Source organism: Amia ocellicauda, unplaced genomic scaffold (assembly GCF_036373705.1).
Source record: "Amia ocellicauda isolate fAmiCal2 unplaced genomic scaffold, fAmiCal2.hap1 HAP1_SCAFFOLD_90, whole genome shotgun sequence".
NCBI classification, from domain to species: Eukaryota; Metazoa; Chordata; class Actinopteri; order Amiiformes; family Amiidae; genus Amia; species Amia ocellicauda.
This window is the reverse complement of record NW_027103015.1, coordinates 108,232-122,892: the sequence shown is the minus strand read 5'-3', so window position 1 is coordinate 122,892 and position 14,661 is coordinate 108,232. Positions and strand designations below refer to the sequence as shown.

Here is a 14,661-nt window from a genome sequence, read left to right as displayed (position 1 = left end):
GAAACTTGCGTTGATTCTTGAAGCCATTGGCTTTGATTCCCTCTCCAAGTCTGTGTAATTAGGATTTGGCAGGAGCCCACGAGTTGAAACAATCAGAGGACAGAATGCAAATGAAGTGTTCTGAGAAAAGCAAAGCAGAGAAAGGACATTTTCCCGTGTGCATGTAGATGGGCGACTTTGACACGGCTTGATGAAGTCTTGTGGATCCTACCACTGCTTAAGTGCACTACTACGCTTGCCTTCAGGGAGTGTCGTCTATAACTTGCAAAAAACATGACACTTACTGGACGAACGAGCACCTTGGATTGGCATTGGCTGATGTGGGGATCGAACCCAAGATCTTGGTGTTATTAGCACCACGCTGTAACCAACTGAGCTAACCGGCCAGCAAAAGCAATCTATCTGCCAGGCATTTGCTCATGTTTATGTAATATGGCTGCAAAATGCATTACACACAAGTGTGAAAAGAACACTTTTGTAATTCCTAGCATTGGTGATGTTATAAATCAGTGTTTTAGAAGTGGGATTTGAACACACGCCTCCATCCATCCGTCAGACGGCCAGCGCTGAAAGCTCAGAAGCCTCCGGTTTGAACCTGGCTTCCGGCGCCTGCCACCGCTGGCTCAAGCCGGAGGAGCACTCCGCCACGGAAGTTGCCGACCTGGTGGCCTTGGAGCAGTTCATCTGCCATCTCCCACGTCCTCACGTCCAACCCGAAGACCTGGAGGAGGCCTCCAGGCTGGCACAGAACCATCATTGCCTGGGACGATGCCACCTTCTGATGCCCGATGGCAGGCACCCTCCCTTCCGTTCCCAAGACCCCGACTGTCCTAGATACCAGCACGTTGCCAAACACCACACCTAAACATGTTTCTCCCCAACCCACTTCCCCTTCTTGCCTTACCCGTCCCAAAAACAAATCTGTCTCCTTAGCTCCTTCTTTTTCTCTCTCTCCCGGCAGTGTGCGGTCCCCTGGAAAAACCACGGTGATGTGCCGGCGTTGCGGGCAGCCTGGACATCGCCCGGCCGGGTGCTCGCTAGTGAAAACTATCTATCTAATATTAAGGATCATAGGCTCTCATCTGATTTGGCTGGGGCAGGTCACCTGGGTCGTGACAAGACCTTAAGCCGGATAATGGACCGATTCTTCTGGCCAGGCATCAAAAAGGTGGTAGAAAGATGGTGTGCTGCCTGTCCGGAGTGCCAGAAGACCAATGCCAGTGCAGTACCGCGGGCTCCGCTGGTACCGCTGCCTCTCATGGAGATAACATTTGAGCACATTGGGATGGATTTGATCGGTCCGTTGGAGAAAAGCTCCCCGGGGTATCAATTTGTGCTGGTCATAGTAGACTATGCCACTCGGTACCTGGAGGCAATTCATCTACGGACAATGTCAGCGACTAGGATCGCCGAGGAGCTGTTTAAGGTCTTCACTCGGGTGGGGATCCCAAAGGAAATCCTGACAGATCAGGGCTCTCCATTCATGTCAAGCGTGATGCGAGACCTCTGTAGGCTGCTGGGGATAAAGTCCATCAGGACCTCAATCTATCATCCCCAGACAGACGCCCTAGTGGAGCGCTTTAATAAAACCCTAAAGAACATGATCTGTAAGTTTGTGAGCACAGACGCTCGGGACTGGGACAAGTTATTGCCACCCCTGCTGTTCGCTGTACGCGAGGTGCCCCAGATGTCCACCGGCTTCTCTCCCTTCGAGCTGCTGTACGGGAGGCGGCTGAGGGGCATCCTCGACTTAATAAAGGAGGACTGGGAGGCGACCGCCCCCTCCCAGACCTCTATGGTACAGCACATCCTGCACCTGAGAGATCGGCTATCGGCACTGGGGAAACTTGCACAGTCGCATCTCTTACAGGCCCAGGAGCGACAACAGCGCATGTACAACAGGAGAGCCCGGTTACGATCGTTCACCCAAGGACAAGGTACTGGTGTTATTCCCAAATTCAACATCTAAACTGCTGGCTAAGTGGTAGGAACCCTTTGTGGTCACACGCCGCTTAGGGGATGTTGATTATGAGGTGTGTCGCCCGGATCGTCGGTGGGAAAAGCAGATCTATCATCTGAACATGCTGAAGAAGTGGCGAGAGGAGGAAGCATTGGGTGCTTCTAGTTCCCCCCACAACAAAGAGTCTGAAGCCGCTGTTTCTGAGGTTCGCACTGAACTCAATTTAACAAACGCCCATTTAACAAACGCCCAGAAACAGCAGGTTCGCTCTTTATTGTGCCACTTCCAGCATGTCTTTTCTCACCGACCCGGGCTCACACCTCTCATTGAACACCACATCCACACGGCACTGGACACCTGCGTGCGTGTCAAACCCTATCGCACCCCTTATTACAAAAAGTAGGCTGTCAATGAAGAGGTGCAGAAGATGTTGGAGCTGGGAGTCATTGAAAAGTCACAATCGGAATGGTGTAGCCCTATAGTCTTGGTGCCAAAGCCTGACGGCAGCACTAGATTCTGCGTTGATTATAGGGAGCTCAATGCAGTGTCTAGGTTTGATGCCTATCCGATGCCCCGTGTGGATGAGTTGCTGGATCGGCTGGGCGCTGCTCACGGAAAACCCGGGCAAGTGAACAGTTGGGAGGAGGGAGACCAAGTATCTGGGGTACCTCTTAGGAGGGGGGCAGGTACGGCCAGTCGTTGACAAAGTGACCGCTATTGCCTCCTGTCAGCCTCCTAAGTCCAAAAAGGAAGTTTGGCAGTTTTGGGGGTTTTCCGGGTATTATCGCCAGTTTCTGCCGGACTTTGCCACCCTGGCTTACCCCCTGACCGAAGTGACGCGAAAAGGTGCTCCAGATACGGTCCAGTGGACGGAGCAGTGCCAGGTGGCTTTCCAGGCGATTAAGGACCGCCTCTGCCAACACCCTTTTTTTAAATGCCTTGACTTCTCTCTCCCTTTCATTCTACAGACCGACGCCTCAGAAGTTGGAGTGGGCGCGGTCCTGTCCCAGAGTGTTGGGGGTCAGGAACACCCCGTCCTCTATCTAAGCAAACAATTATCGCCCAGGAGCGTAAATATAGCACCATTGAAAAGGAGTGTCTCGCTATAAAGTGGGCTGTGCCCTGTTTATTTAATCCCTCTCCCTCCCCGACGGAAGCAGCTAACCGACAAGAAGGTGGACTGAGTCTATTACCCCTGTCTGCCCGGAGCACCCCGATTGTGGACACTTTTTGCTTTTGCTTTTGATTTTGTTTTTGTTTTGTATCTCCGCCCTTTTTTGACATACCTGAACTCAATAAAGCCCGGACACAACCGAAACCGGAGACTCTCCCTCTCTCTCTCCCCGTTATTTGTGTCCGGCTTTCACAGTAGGCTATTCAAGAAGGGGGGCTCAAAGATGGCCAGATATAAATGTATCTATTTTATTTTATTTTATTTATTGTGCTTTGTTGGCACAGTGTTTAATGTTCAGTCTTAAATATATATTTTTTAATTGTAGTTTTGTAATTGATTTTGTCTTTGAAAAGCAAGACAAAATAATAAAAAGCACATTTTAGACTATTTAATTTATGCAATGGTGAAAAAATTGTCAAAATAACTGAAATGTAAAAAACAACAAACAAAAAAAAACTATCAAAACAATCTGATGCATTTAAAAGAACAATAACGGTCAATGCATTTGACAAATAAAAAAACCATCAAAACATTCACAAACAGTGAAACCAGTGCTATTTAGAAATAATTAATACAATCATTTCCATAATTTCTTTACGTACTGTTGGAAATATACCATCTGGCCCAGGTGATTTGTTTGTTTTTAATTCTGCTAGTCCCTTTACTACCTCCTCCTCATTTATCCTGATCTCTCTTAGGGTTTGACTGGACTGGTTGTTAACCTGTGGCATGTTATCTGTTTTTTCTTTAGTAAAAACCTCAATATCGTCAGCTCAGCATACCTTAGTATAACTTAATATAAGCAACAGAGATGCTGCTGTGAAGGAGTGCAATAGTCTCTATAGCTGCTCTGTCACAGCCACCTCAATAAATACATCAATTCATTAATCATTGTATTGACTTCAACCATTTAAACACATGTAATGTTTTGCTTTATGCTAGGGGTGGCTAACCCTGGTCCTGGATTTGAGCCCCCACCTCCCCAGGGATCTGTATTGGCAAACTGCTGAGCTGATGATATTGACTGCAAAGGGGAATCTCTCTGGAATGGTCCATTATACAGGGGAGCTAAAGACCTCCAGGAAAGCACTAACCTGTGGCCCTGGGGCCCTGGGGTTTGTCTGCCTAACGCTCGTCCTCTGTTCTTTGGGTCTGCACTGGTTCTGGTCCTATCTGACCAACCTGTTCTGAATAGGGCAGTGGTTCTCGACCTGCGGCCCGTCACACATGGAAGTGCGGCCCACGATATGACACCCACATTTAACACTACAAGCGCAGAGCCGGTCAATTTGACCGTTTTGGTTATTCAAATTTGAATTATACTGTGTTCCAAAATACACTGCGCATATACCCATTCGTGACTATTCCTAACTATATGTATTAAACATGCCTACAGCGTTTTAGCTGCATAAACACGAAAATAAATAAGTTATAAACACATTTACCTAGAATAGCCAAAATCGGGTTATTTTGACTGGTCATTTAAATACATAATAAATCAAATATAACACATAATCCTGCCTTCCCTTTACAATAGAGTCAGTCTGGCACTCAAGTGGCGATCTCTACCTGTCTACAATCTTTCATGTGCTTGAAAAACACATGCATTGTACAGCATTACAGGTGTTTTCTTACAAATGTAGTAAGATTGAGTGGATACAGTGATTACCCGCAAATCAACATGGATTTGAAACGGAGATTGAAGAGAGCTCGTTTTGGAAATTGGACAAGTAAAATCATGTTCTGTGAAATTGCAGTGTCTCACCACACAATAAGATGAGTTACAACAACCTCAACTTGAACAGAATTGTAAAACTTTAAATAACGTGTTCAGGTAACCACAAAACATATGTTCTATGAACGTTTTGTTTAATGCGCATGTGCCAAAACCATCACGTCATGATGACATACTACTTTACCGGAGTTGAGAAATTTTTTGTATTAATTAGCATGGGATAAAGTTGCTGATCATGCAAGAAAAGATGAAGTAGCCCGCGTTTGAATGATTATAGATGGACTTGTGGATTGCAAATAATGAAATTAATAAGTACAGTGGGGGAAAAAAGTATTTGATCCCCTGCTGATTTTGTACGTTTGCCCACTGACAATTAAATGATCAGTCTATAGTTTTAATGGTAGGTGTATTTTAGCAGTGAGAGACAGAATAACAACAAGAAAATCCAGAAAAATGCATTTCAAAAGTTATAAATTGATTTGCATGTTAATGAGGGAAATAAGTATTTGACCCCTTCGACTTAGTACTTGGTGGCAAAACCCTTGTTGGCAATCACAGAGGTCAGACGTTTCTTGTAGTTGGCCACCAGGTTTGCACACATCTCAGGAGGGATTTTGTCCCACTCCTCTTTGCAGATCCTCTCCAAGTCATTAAGGGTTCGAGGCTGACGTTTGGTAACTCGAACCTTCAGCTCCCTCCACAGATTTTCTATGGGATTAAGATCTGGAGAACTGGCTAGGCCACTCCTGGACCTTAATGTGCTTCTTTTTGAGCCACTCCTGTGTGTTTTGGGTCATTGTCATGCTGGAATACCCATCCACGACCCATTTTCAATGCCCTGGCTGAGGGAAGGAGGTTCTCACCCAAGATTTGACGGTACATGGCCCCGTCCATCGTCCCTTTGATGCGGTGCAGTTGTCCTGTCCCCTTAGCAGAAAAACACCCCCAAAGCATAATGTTTCCACCTCCATGTTTGATGGTGGGGATGGTGTTCTTGGGGTCATAGGCAGCATTCCTCCTCCTCCAAACACGGCGAGTTGAGTTGATGCCAAAGAGCTCGATTTTGGTCTCATCTGACCACAACACTTTCACCCAGTTCTCCTCTGAATCATTCAGATGTTCATTGGCAAACTTAAGACGGGCCTGTACATGTGCTTTCTTGAGAAGGGGGACCTTGCGGGCGCTGCAGGATTTCAGTCCTTCATGGCGTAGTGTGTTACCAATTGTTTTCTTGGTGACTATGGTCCCAGCTGCCTTGAGATCATTAACAAGATCCTCCCGTGTAGTTCTGGGCTGATTCCTCACCGTTCTCATGATCATTGAAACTCCACAAGGTGAGATCTTGCATGGAGCCCCAGAACGAGTGAGACTGACAGTTATTTTGTGTTTCTTCCATTTGCGAATAATCGCACCAACTGTTGTCACCTTCTCACCACGCTGCTTGGCGATGGTCTTGTAGCCCATTCCAGCCTTGTGTAGGTCTACAATCTTGTCCCTGACATCCTTGGACAGCTCTTTGGTCTTGGCCATGGTGGAGAGTTTGGAATCTGATTGATTGATTGCTTCTGTGGACAGGTGTCTTTTATACAGGTAACGAGCTGAGATTAGGAGCGCTCCTAATGTCAGCTCGTTACCTGTATAAAAGACACCTCGGAGCCAGAAATCTTGCTGATTGATAGGAGATCAAATACTTATTTCCCTCATTAACATGCAAATCAATTTATAACTTTTTTAAAATGCGTTTTTCTGGATTTTTTTGTTGTTATTCTGTCTCTCACTGTTAAAATACACCTAACATTAAAATTATAGACTGATCATTTCTTTGTCAGTGGGCAAACGTACAAAATCAGTAGGGGATCAAATACTTTTTTCCCTCACTGTAAGTAATGAAAGTTGAGGAAGAATGACTATTTTGTCAATTAGACTTGGTTTATAGTTGTGAAAACTTGAAAAATTAAGTTCAATTAATATGTTTTTCAGTTGACCCTGACAGTGTGGCGAGAGACGGGAAGCCACGGAATTTATGCGCTCTGTGATGTCATAGAAGTCAGCTGTGAAAGAGATCTGAGATGTCATCGCTGAACTCTCTCACAGCTGACTTCTATGACATCACAGAGCGCATAAATTCCGTGGCTTCCCGTCTCTCGCCACACTGTCAGGGTTGACTTTCTCACTCACTATGCCAGCTTTCCCAGAAACACTGCAATACGTGGATGAGTTTGTACCACTTTTGGAGGTTTTGCCCACCTGGGGCGAGGCTGTGATCCAGCTGAAAAGCAATTCGGGCATGTGGGCAGGGAAAGATGTATTTGTGATGAAGAGAAACCCAGGTCGATGATGTTTCCAACCAGCCCCAACGGTCCAGCCACAGACACACACACAAGACAGCCACAAGCACAGACTGCCACAGACACACAGACAGCCACAGATAGACACACAGACAGACACACACACACAGACAGACTGCCACAGACACAAAGACAGCCACAGATAAACAGACAAACACACAGTGTGCCTGACAAATACTTCCCCTCATAGTCAAGTCAACATGAGTCGCATTATCTAAAAGAAGAACCATTCATTTCCTTTCGTCTCAATATCAGCGAGACAGGGATTAAAAAAACACATCTGTAAATGCTACTTGTACAAGCACGCTGAGATGCCCCGTCATCAGTAGGCGTGCAGAACAGTATGGCGATAAACGTCTTGTGGGGCTCTGTGGCGCAATGGATAGCGCGTTGGACTTCTAGTGAAAAGGGCAGTGGTCATTCAAAGGTTGTGGGTTCGAGTCCCACCAGAGTCAGTGCTCACTTCATGAAGCTTACAGCTTGCTGGGCTTCCTTGTGACAGCCAGAGGTATCTTGCAGTCAAGTGCCTCGCTGACGCCTTCACTTCTTACTTTTCTGGAATGCCAACTTTGTCCCAAATCCTTGCTTGACTATCAAGACCTCATACCCTGCTTCTTTTCCTAGCCACTGTCACTGTACCAGTCCCCCTCCGTGTCAGTTGCATCTCCGGGAACAGCTGGATCAGGTGGCCTTGTACTTAAGGCCATGGACTACTAAGCCGTTGTGTTTTGCACACGTGGCTTTCTATCCCACGTGTCGGTTAAAGTGGAGAGTTTCCCCAGCAGCGGCAATGATGACAATAACTAAGGAAGTGACGAGTGCCACAGAGAAGGTGACCTCAGACTACCACTCGGGCTCCACCTCGGTCTAAGAGAGCAGCACCTGGGACGCCCAGCACGCCCCCCCCACCCTGGATCCAGCGATAATATAGAGAGCACAGAATTAAAGCGAGAAAAGTAAATTCGGATACTTGTGAAAGTCTACAGAAGCCCCCGCACTGCGACTGTCTGTTTACTCTGATGGTGCTCAATTCATGTTGCCGTTCTAGACAAGCGGCCTGTGTCATTAATGCTGGCTGAACACGGCTGATCGTGGCACAGAGCGCCAGCAATTGTGAAAAGGCACATTAAATCGGTTATGGTTCCTTTCATCACTTAGCTGGCTTGCCCTGTGTGATAAATGTCTGAGCTTTTATCGAGATCATGTATTCTACAATTTATGACAGTTGAGCAATAACATATAAACTGTTTTGCAGGTGCCTGATTTTGTGTGCCAGCCTGTTCCAGCATGGCAGCAGCTACCCAGGAATAAGTGTGTTCTGTACATAGCATAGTGCTTTGCCAAACATAGTGCATTGTTTCTCTGACAGCAGATGGTGAAAGTTATCTAATATGTAAACATTGGTACAGGATTAAGTTAGTAACTCAAAGGTGTTGCCCTTTGGGTCAGATTGCAACACAAGTGGAGGATACGCACTAAATTGCAGCCTAGTATATAATTTCCTGGGGGATTGTACGCACCTGCGGTTTAAACCAATCAATTAGCAACAAACAAATGATCCGGAGGTCCGATATAGAGCAGAGGAACAGCTTTCCAAAGCCCAGTGGGTCATAGGGAACATGTTGCCTTTGTGATTGAAAGATGCTTCTTAAATAATGCTCAATTTGCTCTGCTTGTGCAACCAATGCATATATTGTTAGAAAGTGAAATTGATAAGCGGGATACTCATTTTGCTGCCCTTATCCTTGTAGAATTTGTAATTCGTGTTCAGATCCTTTATGGAGAAAAAAATATGACATTCAATGTGCATCAATTTACTCCTCTGGCCTCAAATGTCAATAATTGGGGAGCCCTGTGAGCACATTCTGCTTCTTATTTTGAAAATGGAAATGGAAAGCTTGTTAAGCTGTTGAGGTGCACCACTACACAGTTAATATGTTTATGCTGTCAAAGACTCTCCATTTAGCAATCTACACAACATTACTGAGAGGGTATCGAATTTCTGTAGCAAATTAACTGAACCACCATTTTTTTTATAAAAAGGAAAATTAATAAAATCGTCCTGAATGGTTCAAAAACTGTACTCCTTGGTTTAAGTACATTTGAAGAAAGTACTAAGAGCAACAGGTGACCAAGTCTTGGATGGATATCATATGTATAATCACCAAATATGTATTATCAATAAACAAATGGTTCTTTCATTAGAATATAAAAACGTGACTCTTCAGAGCACCGGTCAGGCTGCAGCCTCACAGTCCTACACTGCAGTCTGCCTGTAACTTCCAGCATAACCTGACCCCGATCGTAGATCCATGCCTGGGGGCATCGAATAAATCACATAATCCTGAAATTAAATCTTATACAAACAAAATGAATAGTTATCCTATTAAAACAGTAATTTTTCATTGGCTTGGAGAGACCTGGTTAAGACCAGACGACACTATTCCATTAGTAGAAGCCTCCCCTATTGACTTCTCTTAATGCCAGAAGGCCCGTACAACAGGCCGTGGGGGGGGGGCCTAGCCACCATCTACCGCACAGACCTGCGCCTATCTACTAAGCCATTTGACAGCTTCACATCTTTTGAAATTCACCAGGTTTAGGCTTAATCCACCTTCAGCTTATAGCTGTTTATAGGCCATCAGGCCCCTATTCCTGTATTATGACCAAATTTAGCGATCTCTTATCTGACTTAGCCATACACCATGGTAAACTCATTATTTTGGGGGACTTTAACATACATATTGACATTAAAGACGACCCCCTCAGTGTTAGTTTCTTGTCCCTATTGGAGTCTGTAGGCTTCACTCAGCATGTGTCAGGACCCACACATCATCACAATCACACACTGGATCTAGTTATTAGCCATGGGGTACAGATTCACAACTTAATAATATCACCCCAGAACCAGATGATTTCTGACCACTGCCTTATTACATTTGAGCTGCCTGGAGTAGAATCAGACACACAGGAGAGGAACATAGAAACTTGCTGCCTAAATCCTACTGCTATTCATAAGTGTACTACTCTGTTGCCAAATGCTAGCTTTATCAAAACGGGATCTGTAGATGAATTATTAAATAATTTCAACAATACACTAAGCACTGCTTTAGATACAGTAGCTCCATTAAGGACACGACAGATTAAAGCAACAAACCACTCACCATGGTTTAACGAACACACTCGCTCACTTTAAACAGGATGCCGTAGATATGAACGTAAATGGAGAGCAACAAAACTTCCATATGGTCTTCCATATGGCATTATAAAAAGATACAAGCAAGCCCTGTCCTCTGCTAGGTCTGCCTACTACTCTAATTGAATAGAGACGCATAAGAATAACCCGCGTTTTCTTTTTAATACAATATCGACACTTACTAATCAGCATTTAAAGCCTTCAGAGGTTATCCCCCCCAATATTATCTGCAATGACTTCATGGATCATTTCAATAGCAAAGTTAACGGCATTAGAAAACAGACAGAAGTGGAAACACACACAAATGCTATAGCCGATGTCTGCAGTCCTTCACAGCCCCTGCCTACCTTGGACTCATTTAACGCAGTAAATCACCAGGAATTGGTCTCCTTAATTACTAAAATGAATACTACAACCTGCGCACTAGACCCTATATCCACTAAACTGCTAAAACAATCTCTGCCATTCATTATTCACATAATGCACAATATTATTAATTCATTATTAGTTTTTGGTTTTTCTCTCCTCCGTGCCTAAATGGTTTATTTATTTAAATGTTCACTTACTTTATTTTAGATCATGTAAACTGTTTACAGGTCTATATTTATTTTACTTATTTTACTTGTATTTACGTATTATTTTATTTTGCTGTACATTTGTTGTGTTTACCACTCTGTAAAGCACTCTGTGGCTACCCTGTGATTATTGATTGAATAAACTAAACCAAAAGAAGTCCAATGACACTGGTGCTTTAGTATAGGATGGCACAATTGGTGAAGTCAGCATATGTTTGCTTCGAACGTGTCCAGTGCAGAGAGTTTCTTTTACAGACTTTACTATATTTTCTGGATTGTCTGTTACATAACCAAGCTATACATATGGCTTGATTTTGTTTTCCCTTGCCTTGCCTTATACCATTTCCTAATATTTTGGTTAGGTACTGTGTTATTTTATGAGGGGTAAAAAATACATTACATTTCCTATTAAAAGTAAGATAAGACAGAGTTGAGAAAATAAAGTAAAATTAAATGTAATTTGTATATTTTGTTTAATTGTGAATGTATTGTATACAAATTACAGATTGTTTTGTTGAATTTTGTAACTTTCGGTGACAATCATGTTACACAGTTAATTTGTTTTATTTAAACTATTTGAATTCTTCTGATTAAAATATAAAAATGTAATTCTAGTAGTCCCACAGTTGGTTAGTACAATTCCTAACAGAAACTACATCATTAAATCAAATCCGGAATAAGGTTCTTTAAAAGCACCAATCAGGGGTAGGAAATAAGAACGTTTCCAAGGCATTGAATATCCCCTGGAACACAGTAAAGGCCATTATTAAGAAATGGAGATAAAATGTGAAGACTGTGAATCTGCCTAGATCAGGTCATCCTCAAAAACTGAGTATCTGGGCAAGAAGGGCACTAGTCACAGAGGCCACCAAGAGTTACAGTCTTCCACGGCTGAGTTGGGGGAGACAGTGCAGACTGCAGCAATAGCCTGGGTGCTTCACAAAAGTGGCCTTCATGGGAGAGTGGCAAAACGAAAGCCGTTGTTGAAACAAACTCACATCAAATCTCGGCTAGATGAGTCTGATAAGACCAAAATAGAGCTTTTTGGCCTCAACGCCAAGCACTATGTTTAGCGCAAGCCTAACACTGCACATCATCCTGAGAACACCATCCCTACCGTGAAGCATGGTGCTGGCAGCATCATGCTATGGGGATGCTCTGCATCAGGACAAATACAGGGCAAAATGGATGCAGCAAAGTACAGAGAAACCCTGGAAGAAAACCTGCTGGAGTCTGCAAGAGACCTGGGACTTGGGAGAAGATTCACCTTCCAGCAGGACAATGACCCCAAACATACAGTCAAAGCCACACTGGAGTGACTTAAAAACAAAAAGGTGAATGTCCTGGAGTGGCCCAGTCAAAGCCAGGGCCTCAATCCAATTGAGAATATGTGGAAAGATTTGAACATTGCTGTTCACCAAAGGTCCCCATCCAACTTGATGGAGCTTGAGCAATTTTACAAACAATGGGCAAACATTGCTGTTTCCAGATGTGCAAAGCTGGTAGAGACTTATCCACATAGACTCATGGCTATAATTGCTGCCAAAGGTGCCTCTACCAAATATTGACTGAAGTGGGTGATTACTTATGCATTCAATTATTTTCTGTTTTGTATTTGTAATTCATTTAGAACAATTTGCAGTTTTCACTTTGACATTATGGACATTTTCTGTGTTGATCAGTGGCAAAAACTACAAAAACTGATTTCCTGTTGTAACACAAGGAAATGTGGAAAAGTCCAAGGGGAGTGAATACTTTTGAGAGCCACTGTATACAGTGTATATATATGTGTGTTTGTGTTTGTGTGTGTGTATATATATATATATATATATACACACACACACGTTAAATATAAAAACATTAGCACTAGTCAGCAACTTACAACCTATTTTTATTTTTCTATTTGCAGGGTTCACACACACACACACACACACACATATATATATATATATAAATATATATATAGTTTAATTCTATAATATTTAAATATAATAGCCTACATTTAAAAATAAAATAAAAATATGACTTACCTGTACTACTCACCCATTCCCAGTCACCTCTCCCAGCTCCCTTCATTCAATCATTCAATCACATTCCTGAAACCCATGTGCACTTCCACAATGCCCCTCTGCTGCCATTCACCCTGCACCTCCCAACCTGGTTTTCTGTTCCACTTATAAACCCCTCACTGTCTCTCACACATTGTGAAGTTCTGTCAGCTCTTTCTACAATTCCAAGCATTCTTTCTTGTTTAGCATTGTCTCAGCCTTGCTTCCTTGACTTCCCGACCACGACCTTGCTCTTCCCCTGTTTGCCTGATCGCCTGACTCTTGCCTGTGACCACGACCACGTCTTTGCCTTGCCCTTGATTGCCCTGATCTGATCGTATCTGACCCACGACTGTCTGACCACTTCTACCACGCACTGCAATTGGTTCCCGTGTTCCTGTGCCCCACGGTACGTTACAGAAACTTTACCTGCTTCTTAGAGATTTGAAACGCTCTTCATTGTAACGCGTGCAGGTTACCTGCAGGTGACGGCGAGTAGTTAAGAGAAATAACCCACACGCTGGGTTGAGATCTCAGAGCAGTAAGAAACTAGACTCAACACACAACCCAATGATTGGGTTCAAATTATTACCCAGCACATTTCAGAGTGTAGACTCAGGGTAGAAAAGGCTACTCTCCATGCATGCTGGGAGAGGCTTAGAGCAAGGAGTGCTGTTTTACTCTTCTGTGTTCAACTCTCAATAAAGGAATTTAATTAAAAAACATAACATTTTGTATTTATATATTTTATTATTATTTTTAAATGACAATGCTGGAGATTTATGGGAATTTGCATATCAAATACACAAGAAAACATGAGCTATAACACAGGGAATTAAGGCTATTTAAGATTGTGGAGAACAATAATAGCAGATTATAAAATAATTGGGATTTTAAACCTGACTCTCGTGTATTATTGATAAGTGCATGCAACTTCATAATTGATCACTAATAACCACCTTGAGCATACATTGCTTTAGATCTTGATCAAGGCTGAAAGAAAGATCATCTCATTGCCAGTTTAGCTGGTCACTTTAGCCAGGTTTAGCCAGGTTACATGGTCAACCAACCAGCTTGACCAAGTTGGTCTTTCAAATGACCATCTCCCAGCATCATATTGTCATTTACCAGCTTTACCAGCATCAAACCAGCTAAACCAACTTGGACCAGCAATAGACCAGCATTGCCCATCATGAACCACCTTAGACCATCTTGGAATTGAAGCTGGTCTGAGCTGATTTTCTCAGCAGGGCAGGGAGACAGTAGACAGGTGAAATTGATAATTAAATTATTAGAAGGGAAACCACAAAACTTGAGACAGGGGTGACAGCTAGCGGTGATCTGGGGAATCCATGCAGCAGGTCCGACAACGAGACACTTGGCACCGGCAGCACATGCTTCAGTGCTCTGGGAGTGTTTATAGCCTGTGAGTTTAACACTTCATGACTGACAGCTGCCCTTCATGCCAACACAATACACATCAACAATGACTTTCATCACCATGTTAATCTGGACACTCTGCACTCAGGGTGGGAATTATTTTGATTTTATTATTTCCATTTTGTATGTATTTCTTTGTAATATCTAAACAGGCACACATCAAACTCATAGACCAAATCAGATTG

The 14,661-nt window shown here is 43.5% G+C and overlaps 2 non-coding genes across 2 annotated transcripts; one reads left to right on the top strand and one right to left on the bottom strand.

The window, feature by feature from the left end:
• Nucleotides 1-312: 312 nt before the first annotated feature.
• trnai-aau (transfer RNA isoleucine (anticodon AAU)) lies at nucleotides 313-386 on the bottom strand. Its single transcript has one exon. It is a non-coding gene; the product is annotated as a tRNA-Ile (tRNA).
• Nucleotides 387-7,581: 7,195 nt separating this feature from the next.
• Nucleotides 7,582-7,672, top strand: trnar-ucu (transfer RNA arginine (anticodon UCU)). Its single transcript is given in 2 exon segments — nucleotides 7,582-7,618; nucleotides 7,637-7,672. It is a non-coding gene; the product is annotated as a tRNA-Arg (tRNA).
• Nucleotides 7,673-14,661: the final 6,989 nt, after the last annotated feature.